Source organism: Dermacentor andersoni, chromosome 4 (genome assembly GCF_023375885.2).
Source record: "Dermacentor andersoni chromosome 4, qqDerAnde1_hic_scaffold, whole genome shotgun sequence".
Taxonomy (NCBI): Eukaryota; Metazoa; Arthropoda; class Arachnida; order Ixodida; family Ixodidae; genus Dermacentor; species Dermacentor andersoni.
Window position 1 is genome coordinate 129,645,769 of NC_092817.1, and position 17,189 is coordinate 129,662,957.

At 46.3% G+C, this 17,189-nt stretch overlaps 1 long non-coding RNA gene across 1 annotated transcript in view; it reads right to left on the reverse strand.

Moving 5' to 3' along the window:
* The window catches only part of LOC129380102 (uncharacterized), a 58,387-nt gene extending 41,867 nt beyond the window's left edge, over window positions 1–16,520 (reverse strand). Inside the window, exons 1-2 of the long non-coding RNA XR_011893637.1 lie at window positions 16,323–16,520; window positions 1,804–1,890 (exon numbers count right to left, since the gene is read on the reverse strand). This is a non-coding gene — a long non-coding RNA (uncharacterized lncRNA). The remainder of the gene's footprint in view (window positions 1–1,803; window positions 1,891–16,322) is intronic.
* Window positions 16,521–17,189: the final 669 nt, after the last annotated feature.

Here is a 17,189-nt window from a genome sequence, read left to right on the forward strand (position 1 = left end):
GCCAGAATAATTGATGATGTAATTATGCAAGTTGCTCCTCAGACGTATACCATTCATACCGTAATGAGGAATAAAAAGCTACAATACATGACAAGAAATTTGATGTGCAAGGTTTTAATGCCAGTGCTCCTTGCAGTTTTATACTGATTTGCAAGACACTAGATAGTACGGCAAATTTAATTTCATTTATTGTCAGAAAGTGCAACGATTCAATGCCAACAGCACCAAGAAACTACTTTCGTGAGGACGCCAACAGAACAGGGAATATGATAGGCCTCTGTACCGCATTGAGACCAGGTCGGATATCGCTTCACAACTCCGAAAAGACACACGCTTAGAAACAATACGGTGCAGCCCATACATGAATAACTGTATATGAAATATTTACAACCAAATCTAGACCTGCAGCCTCACATGAGAATATACTACACATTTATAAATGCACTGTATTCTTAGTCCGGAACAACCATACGTTGACAAAACGTTATCAAATTATCTGTTATATGGCCAAAAAAGAAGTTTCTTGCACAATTTACGTTGCCAGCCCCATGCTTAGCAACTCATCTGGTAACCTCTGTCATATAAGTGCTTGTGTTTTGTACTATAAATGCGTTTGCTGACCAGTAATGTGGCGCATATTTTCTTCGATCGTAGTGTCAATACTTTGTGACTTTGAGCAGGTTTCTTTGGTTAGTTTTCCATTGTATACCTCATTTTTGGAAAGATGGCGCCAAATGAAATTCAAGCATATTTCTACGCTGCAATACTGAGAGCATCATTGCATTTTATTACAATATGTGTTGTGAAGTTCATGGAAATCATTGTAATCAATTACACGTGTGTGTCAGTATGTGTCTCGAATTATTAGTCAGTTTGTCTTGTGTCTAATCAATAACGATTTCGACCTTTTAAGAAGAAAAATGTTTCATTCGAGTAACTCGGCGACTATAGATTACATCCAATTCACCAAGCATAAATGCAGGAGCTGCTTATGAAGGAATCAAATATTCCCAATATGTAAGTATTCTGAATTCCTTCTAACGCGGTCATGGCTCTACATCGTGAGTGCTTTTAAACTATTTGGAAAAGTACTAACACTCTGTACGGAAAGAGTGCAATCTCTCTGTTAGCAGGAGCGCAAGCACTCTGTTTGGGGTAGCATAGAAACACTCAGTTTGGAGGAGTAGAAGTACTCGGTTTGGAGGAGTAGAAGCACACGGTTTGGGGGAGTACAAACACTTTGGGTGAGTGCTGTTACCCTTATGGAGAGAGTATTGGCACCCTGCGGAAGTGTGCTAGCACTACCTTTCGGTGGTGTAATAAAACTCTGGCGGGGGAGTTATTCTATTCTCTTTCAAAGGGGGTCAATCTACATTGAAAAAGGGGAGTGAAATACGGGACAAGTAGATGCTCCCTCGATGGTAGTTCCCAGAACTCTCTTTGTTTTAGAGTGTAGTTGTAATGCAGGGTTGCGCAGCGAAAGCATAAACAATGTTTGCGTTACATATTTTTGCTTCTGCATTGCGTCGAAAACCTATGTGTTTGTTACTCTACTGATATCTTCCGTTACTCTGTTTTGCAGAAGGAGAACAGTAGCCAGACAATGTTATAATAGTCGTCTGCTGCAAAATATTTATATAGTATTTAATATATTCAATTACCGAATAGCTTATTTTCAAATGCGAAGATTCATTGCGTATTATTCAATTTGTATGTTAAACTTCCAATATTTGGTCAGTCCTTTTTCCTTGCGTTCTGAAATGCAAACGCTTTTATCTTTTAAAAACGTAGCAGTGTACTCACCAACGTTGCGCATCACTTTTGGCATTTTTGGCAATTTCGGCATTTTTGCAGTTCTGCCAATGTTCCGCAACGGTGCTGTCGCGGCCACTAAAATAAATATTCAAAAATGTGCATTACGTGCCATTGCCCTAATTGTAACATATTTATTAAAGATAAAGCAGCGTGCAGTAAACCGCGGGTACTTGTTAAAAGCGGGGGTGTAGCCGGCGGGGAGCTTATGGGGCTTCACTCCCCCCCCACCCCCCCGACATCTTTTCGTGCTCTCATGCGCCGGTGACGAAACTACCCCCAGCTCCATAAGTAATTCTCGATTTTGTCTAGAATGTCATTTTTCACGCTCGAAAAGACGTAGACATTTCAGCGCGAACATTGCGAACTCGGGCTGGATTTCATGGCAACGCCGATGCACCTGGAGTCATATAACGCGAGGAGCCCCATACAAGCACAACGTTAGAAGGGCGTTTTGATAGCGAGCGGGCTCGTCGCGGCATCTCGCGGAGGCTGCGGAATCTCCGGTGCGCGTCGATTTCAATTCTGAAACTTAATGGGTATAAAGTTCTCATAAACTGTAGATGATATGGGTGCATTCACATTTCCAAAGTCGTGCTTTAGATTTTCGATTCCGGAACACTGCGGGTTTAATGTTGTTATGAGCATTTTACGCCAAAGGTGCATTCAGTTTTCTAAAGTCGTATATCAAACCATACGACGAGATAAGCCAAATCAAAACACTATCAGAGAAGTTGACAAGGCACGCAGCGAGGTACAATGAGACGAAGCTATTGCGGTGGTTCATCTGTGCCGTCGTGAAAGGCCGTCGTGCTATGAGGTCGAGAAAAGAATATCATTTTTTTTTTTCACGGGCGCCAAACATACATGTCAAGACACTAACGCCAGCAAAGGTAACTTCGTTCGTATTTTTTTTTACTTTGACTTTATTCGCGAGGACACATTGAGCCTCTTCAATTTTCTTGCTCTCACTACCCGCAGGCTGCCAGAGCCGGTCAGAGTAGATTTTTGCCTGCCAAAGTTTTCGACGCTTTCCGGCTAGCCAACGAGAAGAAGAAACAATGGTCGCTCGCTGACATCACTTAGGGGCGAAGGATTACAACGCGCTCGCTGAGCGCAACCTCTCCGGCAAGTCTTTTCTCGCAGGTGTAGGGTACGGAACAGTATGCGCATGCTTCTATGTGGACCAAGCGTCTCACGTTTTATGCGATATTCCTTCGGTAGCTACACATTAGGTGCCCAAAGTAGGCATACCATTGTGGACAACATGCTTTTCGTCGGTTTTTCTTTCATTTCGGTGCCCCAACGCAACAAAAGAAAAAAAAAGACATTGTTGTGGCGCAGCGAATCGTCCCATGGTGAATGTTCGATTTTGTTAGTTCTTTTGTGGCAAGTGATGTGCCGCGGGACGCTTCAGTTGCCGGATATTTGTAATATATTATTGCAATAGCCATTATATGGACACTCCAGGCACATTCCTGCCATGGTCCTCCCCATCATGTTCCGTATGAAGTCCAACAGCGATAACATTATGACCGCGCGCCGCATGCTGTATGTGCAAGTGAAAGCGCAGCGGGGGGGGGGGGGGGGGGGGGCGACAGTGGTGGTGCAGTCTTGCATGCGCAAGGGATGAAAACGGGGAGGATGCGCGCCACCTTCCTTCGCACCCGATGAGTCAGGGGGAGTAGATGGATGGGGGGGGGGCGAGCCGTAGGATACTGTGATTTGCTAATCTGTGCTAGCGCAACGTTTGACGCATTACACACAGTGACTTTTTCTTAGATACGTATATTTATTGCAGACATATACCTATATGTAAATATTGTAACGTGGTGGTGACGTTGAAGAACACAGTCGCAATACTGTGAACGACAAGCCTAACTTTTATTGGGCGCAAAACAGGCTACACTTATAGCACAACGATAGCGGCGAACACGGTCGGCTATCGTCGAAAATCTGATGAGCGGGTCAAGTGCGTCGGCTTTTATACATCAGTCGTCAAATGTCCCAGAGTAATCGGTGGGACCCGCGTGCCTTCCACAAAGTTCTACATTATTCGCGTCGCGCACACATGCAATCAGATTACACAAGGTTCGGTCACAGACAGCGAATCAATACTGTACATAAGTAGCAGCAACTATTTTGTTCGGCACACGACTTGATTAATGATCCGTCGAAACAGAAAACATTTTACATTTGAATGGGCCATGACAAAGTCGTCAAAATGTTCTCGGTTTATAATTGTAACTGAGAGTAGACGGCCTGATACGGTTGTACACACAAAACTGCTGTACTCAGCATGCAATATAACCCCAAATTTCCATTTGGCGTAGTTACCTCTAAAGGTCTCCCACATACATGAAGAGCTGTTTCGGCATGGAGTGTTACATATTGGCAGATGAGGCGCCACAGCTGTGTCGTCTGTTCTGAGACATTGCCAGACTACATTGGACGACTTCCTATGCAGGGTCTGCCACAATACGACGCATCGAGGGTATTGGCGTTCACTTGTGCCCGCGACTCTATTATTCGCTAGATAAAACGCAGGAGCAAACTGCCAAAACAAAAATACGAAAACAAGACTACGTATGCCTACCATGACGTATTTAAAGTACCTGCTATCATTTCCGGTGTCTGCAGTACGCAGAAGCGTGCACTTCGAGGCTGACTTCGGTTTCACAAAGGAACTGTTTCCGGAGGTGCTAATTCATTTGGTCGCCATTTGGTGTGTCCAAGCTGCTGTATAGTTCAACTGCGACATGCAACTCAAGTTCGACATGCAACTGCAAGTCTAGGCTCAGTTCTGCTGTCACCCTCGCCGTGAGGTTCCGGATAAAGTCCAAGGGTGATAAAATCTTCATAGCGCGCGGTATGCTGTATGTGCGAGTTAAAAGGTGGGACTGTGAGTAGGCGATCGCAGCTCAATCTCGCACACGCAAAGGAGGAAAGCTTCGATGATGCCCACCGTCTTAGGTCTCATGCAATCGTCAGCGGGGGGGGGGGGGGGAGGAAAGGGGCGGTCGCGCGCCCGCTACAGGCGCTGTATCTTGAGAGCCACCCTCGAGAGTGAGGGAATCCATAGTGCGCTGTGTTCTTGCGGCCTATTTTGCGTTGGTGCGACACAGCACGACAATAAATTCGTTCACTGCAGCTCTTGCGCTTACCAACACCAGTGTTTTGACAGCGAGTTTCTGTGGTCATCGACTGAGATGTGTTTATGTTTGCTTATGCGCGCGTAAAGTCTTGCTTGTTAATTTAGTTAGTATGCCTGTGTACCCATTTACACGGCCAGTATAACTACTATCCTTACTTCTGATATCTGTCCACCAATTTGCCATGCCTATTGATGCTTCGCATTTCGCGATAAAATGCAGCTTTTTTCTCTTGTTTTTATTGCGCTAACAATTGCCAGTACCCGAATCCGTCACTTGAGCTGGCAGGTGCCCAAATAAAGAAAGGTGGCTACGACATCCAGAGTCAAAGCGACCCTTTTGCTTCTTGCTCTGCTGAAGTTTATGCTGTTTGACGCCCAAACGGGCTGTTTAGGAGAAGCCGAATTGGTCCCTGCTACCGACCACATTATTTTGATCTGGCTCAAGGGCTCCCGCCAAGAAATCCCACAGATGTTGGCGCAGAGCATACAAACGTCCGGCTTGCTTACCAAGCCGGGTCCGATTTGCTAAAGACAGAGAGCGTTTCAAGTCAGCTGGTTGTTAAAAAATTTGCGGCAGCTTCGCACTAGCGGCGGGTAGACTGGGCAAACAGCAAAGCTGGCTGCACCGCCTAGGTACTCGGTTCACCTAAGCTTATAGGTGGCTATGCTTGCAGACTGGGCCAAGCTTACTTCGAGACTTCGGTCAAGTTTTCTGCGTAGTGTCGTCGCTAGCTCCCCAAAGAGCAATGAACACTCGATCATTAGAGTATGTACGAAGTGTTTTTATTTTTTTATTTTCAGCACCAGTCATTTCTTTCCTCGTTGTCGTCCGATGGCACAACTAAACAGGGCAGATTTTTGTACAGCGCGTCTTCACTCCAGTAAACCTCGACCTCGACGGGTGTGGTTGTAGGCACGCTTTTGCTCGGTAACGCGAGCTCGTAACTTCGAAACTGTTGAAATTCGCTGACGTTTCGCCATCGCTTCAGCAGCGCGATATTCGGGATTAGACCGAAGTTGTCGCATCCGTTCTCAAGTAGTGGCGCGGCGGCTTTCGCGCTATGCTTCCTCTTCTTCAGGTGTGACGCTCTTCTGTCGCCCATGGCCCGGCAATTCTGACGGCGCGGTGGCGGAGCCGAGCAGCTTTTATACCCCCGCGATGACCTTATGCTTAGATGCGCATCTGCGCATGCGCGGCCTCAATACGGCGCGGCGAGGCAAAGCTACTGTGAAAAGTTGCTGGCGCGCGCGATGTCGACATCGCTCAGCGAGGTTTTGCTTCGCACGTTCGCCGGCCTAAACCGGCCTCGGAAACTCCGCCGCTTCGGTGGCAGATGTGATTTACGCCTTCCATCAGGAGAGCGGGAAAGCGACTACGCTTCATTTGCACGGCCTTCTAGATCGGTCTGCGCGGAGGTTGTGCACTTCATCCTTCCTCTCAACGCCTCTCCTCGTGCGCTCACTCGGAACTGCCTCACTTTTGACTCTCTCCGCGTGCGCCCGACTGCCCGGCACCAGCTTAGCCCGCTGCATGAAGTTTCATGTTTCGTTATTTGCTGTTATCGGGAAGTAGGTGCGCTACTGTGCGTTGACTGGCGTGAGCAGTTTCGTCAGTTCCGTGGTCCTCGATTGCTGTGTGCTTGTGTTCCGCGATGTTTACCCGTTTCATGACTCGCCCCGGTCGTGCGTCGTGCAGTGGTGCACCAATAGCTCAAAAACAAGGCCTGCATGTTTCTTCCGGGTGCCTAATAAAGCACGCGAGCTCGCAGAAGCAAGGACATAAGAAGGCGCATGTCATGTGACCCTGCGCATGTGTGTGCTTCTTGAGTCTCAGGATGTCGTTGCGCCTTGATTGTGCAACACTTCCTTCTTGCCTGTACAGAAAGCTGACAAAGAGGTGCTTCTCCTCACTGTCACCTCGTCTATGGCTTGTTTTTCTGTGCCAAGTCTGATTCTGCAACTTCAGTAAATGGCCCAGCTTTCCATTGCGCCCTCAGTGCATTTTCTGTGTCTCACCGCTCTACAAACGTACTAACAGCTGAAAAACTATTGTTCGTGTTGATGTATTATCTCAGTAATTGTTAATGGGAAAACCGTGCGGACAACCTTCATGTCTAGGCATGATACGCTTTTTTTTTGGAAAGCATGAGCATTGCAAGTGTCCTATATGCAGATTTTTGCAGTTCGTGTTCACTACACAAAGGAATGCCCACTAGGTATGGATTAGTGTCTTAATTGGCGTAGCTTTACTGCTAAGCCTAGCATTTCTGGTGAAAGAAAAGTGTTGTTGTTGGCCTATTTCCCCTGGTCTTTGAAAAATAGGCCGTTCCGCCAATGTTGTCTCTGTGCTGCTGCACAAGCTATTTTCTGCCTCCCCCTCCACACGGATACTCAATTTGTTTTCAAGTGCGAAATAATGTGATAATTTTTATTTCCGTTTTTAGTACAATGTTATTTTTGTTTGCCATGTCTTTTTTATTTTGTTCAGTAGTAATGAACATGTCACGCTTTCATGTACATTTGGGCAGGCTTATAAGTGAGTTCTTGTTTAAGCATTCTGTTAAGGTACCTGTGCGCCATTTTAACACAGAAACTTAATTCAAGATTTCTATCAGCTGGACAGCCATTGTACACCTGCTGCAGCTGGGCCATGGGGCAACATGGAGAAAGATTAGAGTAAAACAGATCGAAACACCTGCTGTCTTATAATGACGAAACCTGAAGCTGCAACCATACTAGTAACAGATGACCATCAATCAGCCCACGTGCCAGTCGTCGCAATGACTTTAGGCCACGTGAGAGTCTCCAGTAGTTATAGTATTGGCGCCGACGGATTTTCTGTCGTAGTAAGTGCGAAGTGACTTTGATAACAGCTAACCGAATTCCACTTGTTAGCAGCAAACTCTTATCGCGGTCTGACTGGTAGCAGAGCAATGTTTTAAAACAATCGCGACGCCAAAACTTTGCAAGTCTAAATATTAAGCCTAAATGCCTCATGGCATGACTCACAATACAGGATACATGTAGGCGTATATGCAATCTTGGCTTTACATAAAGCCTAAGATCACGGATATTAGCGCACGACTAATACTATTAACCGACAAAGTGTAATTTAAACTCATCTGCAGATGCTTTCTGGGGAAGGACGGCGCAGTGATTTTAGTGGCGCTACTTTCGAGTCTTTTAGTAACAGACCACTGAGGCTTAAAAGAAATGTCCTCTGATAAAAGGTATTTACGTACACTACTCCTCGAAACGATTTTAAATCGTAAGCAAGCATCTCATCTTGTGACTAAATTACAGAACCGAGAAAGTTGTAAAGAAACACCAAAAACTAATGTGGTCCCTAATTGAAGCCTTAAGGTACTCCTGGCAAATATGTAAAACGGTTGAAGATCCATCGAAACATTTGAACAATTCGTTCTATTAGAAATGTAGCTTTCGAACCATCGTCAGATCGTCGTCATGATGACACCGTGGCCATGTCATCATCGTCGCTTCAGTACACTATTACACTCTCGTCATGCTGTCGTCGTCATAGAGGTGTAATGCTACGATCATCATAACGCGATTGTCATCATACATACGTCGTCATTCCACTGTCCTCATGGCGCTCTCTCGCCATTGTCGTCACTGCATCATCCTCATACAGTCGTCGTCTTGCATTCATCGTCATCCGTTGTCGTCATCCCATGTTCGTAATGCTGTCGTATCACAACGTTATCATTTCAGTATCGTCAACCCATTGTCGTCTTGCCATCGTCGTCATACTTCATTCGTCAATCCATCGACGTCATTCGCTGTTCTTCATTCTATCATAGCCATGCTGTTGTCATTCAATCGTGATTAGGCCATCGTTGTCATGTCATCGCCGACATTGCATCCTCGTTACACAGACGCTGTCATGCATCCGTTCTCATACCGTCGTCACCGCGCTGCCTTTGTCAGGTGATCGTCGTCATTCCTACTTCTCCATTGGGTTGTTGTCATACCGTCGTCGTGTCACCAACGTCGTCTCATTGGTCTCATGTCACCATCGCCACGCTGTCTTCGCTATAACATCGTCATAATTTAAGAATCAACATGTCCTTGTACTCATGCCATTGTCGTTCCTTTGATATAATTCCTACATTATCATTCAATCTTCCCTGCATCAGCGCCATACAGTGGTAGGTATGCCTCCGTACTCATGGTTGACTTGAGAAACGAATGCCGTAACCAGCGCCCGTTCTATTCAGAAAGAAGTCGCAGTTCCGCCCAAAAGGCGAAGCATCGATTGCGATAGCAAATCAATACACAGTTTTACGATGAAAAGATAGCAGTGTTATCGGCCGTATAAAGTTGGAAACCATTGCGTACTAAGTAAAATAATGAGCACGGTGTCATCACGCGCAAACAAACGTGACCAGATCTCACGTGATGAGCGTGCACACTCCCTGTCACAAACGCTGTGGTATGCAAGCGCGGCAGCAGCCGCGAGCGAAGTGACTTTCGTACTGTGTATAGCTTCAACGCAAACAGCGGCGATAACACAGCACGCACAAAGGCATGAGCCGTCCGCAGGTCCCTTTCAAGATACGGCGCGCGCGACCGCGTGCGGCCTTCCAAAGTGCGCACTTGTTGAGGGAGTCGAAGCCGCCCCCATACCTCCCGCTCAGCCTCCCCGTTTTCTTCCATATATAGCGCGTGAGATTAAAAGTTAACCTTGCGCTACGCCGCAAAATGCGCAGTTCCTGCCGGAACGCAAGACCGGCCCCCTTTCTTCTTCTCGTACGCCTACGGCCTTTCGCGCGACACAAGAAGGCGCGTTTGCTCTCCGCTTTCTTCTTTCGCGCCAACCAGATTAAGCCGTGATCGTCGGCTTCCCACGCGTCCTTTATGTCGCACTTCAGGCATACGACGCACGGCGACGGTGTCATCGCCCGTGGACTTCATACGTAACAGCACAGCAGCGACACAAATGCGCCTGCAGCATCCATAGATATAGAGCTACCACAATAAATAACGTAGTTGCTGGTCATAGCAACGTGGGACGATATCCGAGTGTGGGTCATATAGCAGAATCCAAAAGGTCGCGGGATTGCCACTATGTGTGCTAATTAAGTGGGACTTCAGAAATGTGATATGGAGCTACGTTGATCGATTGCTATTCGCATCACCGTCGATGTTCCTCGTCATATATGTTCCCCCATTAACTTTTTTGAATATTTGAGCACTACAAACTTAACAGGCCGTGATAAATCAAAAGATCTATATGGCTCGTGTTCTTGTGATGGCTTTCCCAGGATATGCGAAATGCTTCATCCCTCAGGAGATTCTAATCGTTAGTCACTATGGTCGTAGCACAGCTGGGCAAACCGAACTTTCTGCTAAAACCCTGTTGGCTCTGGGCTAAGACGGCTCTGATACCGTGAACACTGGGATCGGTACGCGCCTCTGTAGGAGAGAACGTGGCAAAGTGGGCTAGTATAGGTGGAGTGGTGGGAATGATGGTGAGGTGGGTAAATGCGGCAGTTTGAGCGAGGCCCCATATAAATGGGACGTGCTTCCTCAGAAGATCAGTAAGAGGTCAGGCAATCGCTGCGAAGTCTTTAGCGAATCGTCGGAAGTAGGATCAGAGTCCTACAAAACTTCGGACGTCTTTAATAGACGGAGGTACAGGAAAAGACGTGACAGCACGAATTTTCTCCGGATCTAGTTGAATATTGGAAGCGTCGACGAGGTGGCCCAGCACTGTAATCTTCCGACAGCCAAAGTGACACTTCCAGCAACTTAGCTGGAGCGCAGCCTCGCGGCAGACTTGAAGAACAGCTGATAAGCGCTCCAGGTGTGTCTCAAATGCAGGAGAAAATACGAAAACGTCGTCTAAGTAGCAGAGGTATGTTGACCGTTTGAACCCTTGAAGCAAACCGTCCATCATACGATCGAACATTGCTGGAGCGATGCATAGAGCGAATGGCATAACTTTGAATTGATATAGGCCATCAGGAGTGACGAACGCGGTCTTGTCGTGGTCTCTTTCATCCACAGAGATCTGCCAATAACCAGACCGCGGATATATTCATGAAAAGTAGTTGGCACCGTGGAGACAATAGAGGGCATCGTCGATGCGAGGCAAGGGGTACATGTCTTTCTTGGTGATGTGGTTTAGATGACGATAATCTACGCAGGAAGGCCATGTGTCATCTTTGTTTTTAACAAGCACCATGGGCGACGCCCAAAGTCTCGATGAAGGTTCAACAATGCCTTTTGCAAGCATCTTGTTCATTTCACCTTGAATAACCTAACGCTCTGAAGCAGAAACTCGATATGGCCGGCGATGAATAGGACTCGCATCATCAGTATTTATGTAATGCTTAACAATTGAAGTCTGGCCCAAGTGGCGATTGCTGAGGATGAATGTGTCGTGGTACGAAACAAAAAGGCGCCCCAGAGCTACTGCTTGTTCAGGCAATAGGTCCGCAGCAAGCATGTGCGTAATGTTGAATCAGGAAATAGCATTCAGTGGACGTGGTGAAGAATCTCAGCAGGCGGCTAAGGAAAACGTCGTGACGTGGTCGTCTCCGATAGCACGGACCGTTGCAAGCGATATGCCTTTGGGTAGAGCTTCCTTTATCACGCCAAAATTAACGACAAAGAGCCATGTCCGGTTATCGGCGACGGTGCCGACGGAGTGGGGCAAAGTGATATTGCGCATCAAAAGGACATCAGGAACAGGCGTGGCGATGTAATTAACATTGCGCACAGGAAAAGATCATAGCAAATGGACGAAAGGCAAGGTATTAGGCGGCAGGCGGACGAAGGCGGTCGTACTAAAGTTGTTCGCTTCGGCAGTTCGGTACGAATATGCGCGAGTAGAGGAAGTTCGGAGGCAAATGGTACCGACAGAACAGTCTATTAAAGCTGAATGCGCCGTAAGAAAGTTGAGTCTGAGGATTAGGTTATGGGGGCGATTGGTCAGCACTGTAAAAAGAACAGGCACGTGGCGGCCGGCGATGCTTATACCGGAAGTACAAATTCCAGTGACGTCAACAGTGATGCCATCGGCCACGCGTACGGCTCCAGTAGTAGGAGGCGTGAGAACTTTGCTCAGTCGACGATGGAGGTTACAACTCATTACGAACACCTGCCTCCAGTATCTACTAACGCCGTCAAAGGGACACCGTCGACGTGAACATCAAGTAAGTTCTGCTTCGTTTACAGCATCAATGGAGGAAGTCAACACGACGAAGATAATGCAGAACTACCTCCAGCAGTTTCATGGACTAGTTTTCAGCGTGAGATGTTCCATAATAGGTCGGCAAGGAAGAGCGGCGTGGCTGGGGCGACAGGGAACGACGGCGGTGAGGTGACGGCGATCGAGGAGGACGACTGACATCGACGGATACATCAGAGGTAGGAGGCATATGGCGAGGTGTGTAATGGCGCCGGTCGGCATATGGGTGAGGAAACGAGGAAAAGGAGCTCTAATATGGTGACGTCCAGGAGGTGCGGCAGTGGCGAGCGAAGTGGCCAATGCGGAGACAACGGAAGCAAATGGGCTTGCCGTCTGAAGTGCTCCACTCGGAAGCGTTGCGGTATGTGGGAGGGGAATAGAGATCGCCGTGAGGTGGAGCAGTCGGCACAGGTCGGGCGTTAGGTCAAGAGACGGAGCAGGCATCCGGAAAACCTAGGTTTGCAAATTCTTCGCGTACAACTGCCTGAGTGAGAGAGACCGGTGAGGCTGGCTCGTCAGTGGTGGGTTCAAGGGGGCGTGAATGGAACGGCGCAGGACTTGTAGCCTCGAGTTCGGGGCGAACAATACGTGTGACGTGCTCATTTAGGGACGTGAAGCGGTAAGGTCTACGCAAGACGACGTCGCAGCCGTGTTAGGGAGCCGGGAGAACTAGAATGAAGCGGCGGCTTTTGACGACCTCAAAGCGGCGGCATTCCTTGATGATGACGTCGATGGTGGACACACTGTTGAAGACCAATAGGTTGGAGGCGTCGTCCGCGATCCTTTTGAGTACGTGGCCGTCGATTTTCTCGTTGACTTTCTGGCAAAGAGCCAGCATGTCTTGTATGTACGAGACACACGATTCAGTAGAAGACTGAACTAGAGTAGCAGGCACTTTTCTAGCAGAACAGCTGCCAACCGGTGGGATTTCCAAAGAGGTCGGCGAGCTTCTCTTGAAAGCATCTCTGCTAGAGATCTCTTCCCCGTGTGTCCGGAACCAGACAAGAGGAGTTCCGCCCAAGTAGAATAGGACATACGCTAGCATAATGGTAGGATCCCAGCGGTTGTTTCGGATAACACGCTCATACAGGTTGAGCCGGTCCTGAACGTCGACACGAAGAAGATAATGCAGAACTACTCCCAGGATATGTCAGGATCGCGGGGATTCGTAACCGTAAGGTACGTTGTTGTCGGGGTCGTAGGAGTAGAAGGAGACGAGGTTTTGTCACCGGGATCCATAGCCGAATGCAGCACTATGCGGCCGCTGCGGAGCTCCGTTGCGAGGACGGGGAACGGCACCCTCCACCAAAATGTTACACGAACAAAGCACTAAGACTGGAGAATATTTACAAAGTATATTTACAAAAGGTAACTGCAACGCTGGCTAGTTCAGCCGAAAGCTCGAGAGCCAGAAAACGTTCGTCGCCTTCGTCGGGGCGCGCGTGTGCATCGGCCACAAGAAACGCACAATATGCATGCATCAATAAGATTAACAACACTTCACCAAGTACATTTAAAATGATGATCTTAACTGCAGAATATCACTCTACAATTAAATTGCACTAGTGAATAAACCATGAACTTTTCAAAATGGCAGCTCGAAAGTTGGTAATGGCAGTTCAAGAAAAAGACAAACACAAAACAAAACAAAAAAGAACACTGAGGGCTTGGGTCGCTTCGCCTGTGGTTTTCCGAAGGAACTTTACATCGATGCTCAGTCATTTCAGATGACGTTGCAGAAAATGACAGCAGTGGATCTACCAGAATGCCTTCTCGGGAAATATCGTCTGCCACGGGTAATTGCGTTTGTACGCTTGAAAACAAACTCAGAATATATTTTCCCTCTTTGCTTTTAAGCCTCTGCAGAGGTTGTAGGCTCTTGTTTTCGTATGCCTCTTTAGACATGTCTAGAATAAGGTCGTTGAACAACTAGTGTGCTGCTTTCATTTGTACTTTTAAATTAAAGTTGGTAGCTTGTGATGCCGCATCTATTTTCCATTTCTTGTAGTACCTCAGCTATGATGCGCCATAAAGGAAAGCAATCAATCTTGATAAACATGAAACCCAACGTCTTCGAGCTAAAAGCGAAAACGTAATTCACCATTATTATTGCATACAAGTGAAGTGGAAGAAGATTTCCTATTGGTTTTTCAGCTCCGAGACCCAGAAATTTGATTATTCCTCTGCGGATGAGACTTTCCGAGAACATGACGACACTGGCGGACCTTGATCATCTTGCGCAACGTCCTATTAAAATACAGGAAATCTACGTAACTTCTCGTGCGAATAATTGTTTAAACTGTGATTTGTCTTTTAGAACTGTCGTTGCATTAGAAAGGGTGGTAGAGCGGGGTCTCCAAGAATTGGTTGAAGAGAGCGCCAATTATTTCGAGAGGGTCTATGAATTCAGCTTCAATATAATGCAGTTTTAGGGGCCGCAACAATTATGTCCTATGATCCGACATATGCTTAGGTTCTTCCATACATCCCATTTCATGCCATGCTTCTTTATTCTCCATTGACATACAAATCCGGGAAATTATATCTCACTGCTCGTTCCCTCGCACAGGTACCTAGATCCGCACCGACCTGAATGTAAATTATGTAGACATATTTATCCTCTCACTGGAGTATCTACGGCACGGCTGACTTTCTTTAACATTTCCAGGATACCTAATATTACCCTCGAAACGTCCAACAAGACCACCAAGTCCCTTGCGCTTCTCTATCTTTTGGTTGTTTCGACACGTGTGTTAACCATATCAGCCCAGAACTAAAGCGACAATCCCCCCTTATGATAGCTCCCATTCTAGGACGATTAAGGGAGACATTGCTTCTACCTGTGTTCGAGAAGCGCAAACAAGATCACTCGAGCACTGTCTTGACTAGCCAAAAATCCAGACAAAGCGTTTTTAAGACGCATTTACTGATTTTGTATATAAGATGGCACAACGAGAAGCATTACAGTTACGCGAAGAAGCAATTGAAAGGAAACGTAAATAAATATACCGGTGCATGTCTCAAGTTATCTGACAAAATGAAGAAAGACAGCAGACACAAAGCAAATCTATTTTTACAGCTCTTTCAAGGTATTCAGCATGTGCAATATTTCACATAAAGAAACATGGCCTGTATGCTTATAGAAACTCTCAAAAGATTGAGAAAGCGTAGATCATAAGTAGAAATGAATCCGCGAGAAGTTGTATTAAACTTTGCATGCATAGGACGGACAGGAAAGTGTTTTATGGTACAGTCAGGCAACATTAGGCACCATAAGGATAGCATGGTAATCATTTACGATATTATTGCAACCAGAGTGCTTGCACACCTTGCTGTAAACGAAGAACTCTAAGCCAGAACTGGAAAATCCAGAACTTGCTTACATAAGTGGAGTTGGCAATGAGTGCGTTAGTGCAGAATTTCTCGCTTTCCTGAATAAAAAATATTGCTAGGTATTAAATAATGGCGATATTTGCTGTACGCATTCTGGACTTTTGTATTTAACTTGGTGCGTGGTTTTGTTCCCAAACCTGGAATAAATGGGCTGTTTCTTCTTTTGAAAATTTCAGTTGATAGTAAATGATCTGTCGGTAATTTCCTTACTTTTTTGGTACCAATTTTTTCTTCTGCTTTAAGGATCAAGATGGGCTGTGTATACTGGTTTGTGGCTTAAAAGAAATTCCTATTTCGGCTTTGGCCTATTTTCTTGTTCATTCAATATTTTATGTGCTTGAGAGAGCGGAAATGTTTTGAGGACTAGCTTTCATTGTGACATCGATTTGATGCCGTCACTTCCCGAAACTAATGCAACGCAGGCAGCTTAGAGGGAAAGGTGGTGTTTTAGTGCTGCCTGATTTAAATTACCCATTTCCAAGCTCCGTATATTTTTATTAGTTAATAAATTTTTTTCGTTTCATATTCGCTGCGGAATTTCACCAAAAATATATTTTTCTGAAATAGTTGCCTAAACTAATGATAGTTATAAGTTGTTGATACCCGCAGTATTAATTGTTCTACCAGAGCGGGTAGTGTTTTCTATGCAGTTTGCAAAATACAGGGCTTCTAACAGAACATACGTTTCATGTTTTCAATGTGTAATGAACTTACGAAACAGGGAACAGCTGAGAAAAATGTACTCACCTATATTGGTAATCACACCGGCGTCTACAGCAACGCGTGTGAGAGTGACGAGTACGACAGCGACTGTGCAGCCCCTCATGATGGTTCGTTTTAACTGAAATGGCATCCAGAAAGTCAGCCTCCCTTCTTTCCCTGCACTTTCCTTGCAGGTGCAGGCACAGAAGCAGCAGTCTGCAAAGAGAGGTTGTCAGCGGTGGGAAACACAATACCTGCAAGGATTATTTTGAAACGTCGTGCTAAGCATGTATTTTTTGTATGCACAACCTGCTCGAGACATGTGTTGTTTTTATTAGGCTCGAAAGTGTCACAAGGTAGCAAACGAATTGTGCGCTATGTCATAAAAAATAGTCTTGAGAACAGTATGTGTCTCCTTGTGTCGTATTGTTACGCCTCCTCAGTTTGCGTGCGTCATTATAGCACGTGCTTCAAGTTTAAATTTTTTCAGTATGTCCTGGCGAGCAACAAAACAACTACTAGAGATTCTGGAAACGCTTGAGAAGTAGCCCTAAATTTACTCAGAAAAATCTATGGGCACTTTGCTGAGGAGGGAAGATAACCCGTAGTCATCAGGAGTTACGGACTGGGTTCGAAGAGAATGGAAGCGTAGCAGAGGGTGGCACAAAGTTAGGCGGACGGATCAGATTATGAAATTTGCAGGGACAACATGACCACAATTAGCACGTAACCGTGGTAGTTGGAGAAGTATAAGAGAGGCGTTTGCTCTGCAGTAGGCGTAGCCAGGCTGTTCATGATAATGATGATGATGACTTTGCTCAGCTAAACTGCGATATGCGAAAGCCTATCAATGAGTCGTCTGTTGCTGTTGTGTGAACTGTTGTGCGAACTGTTGTGCGAACGGAAGCCGCC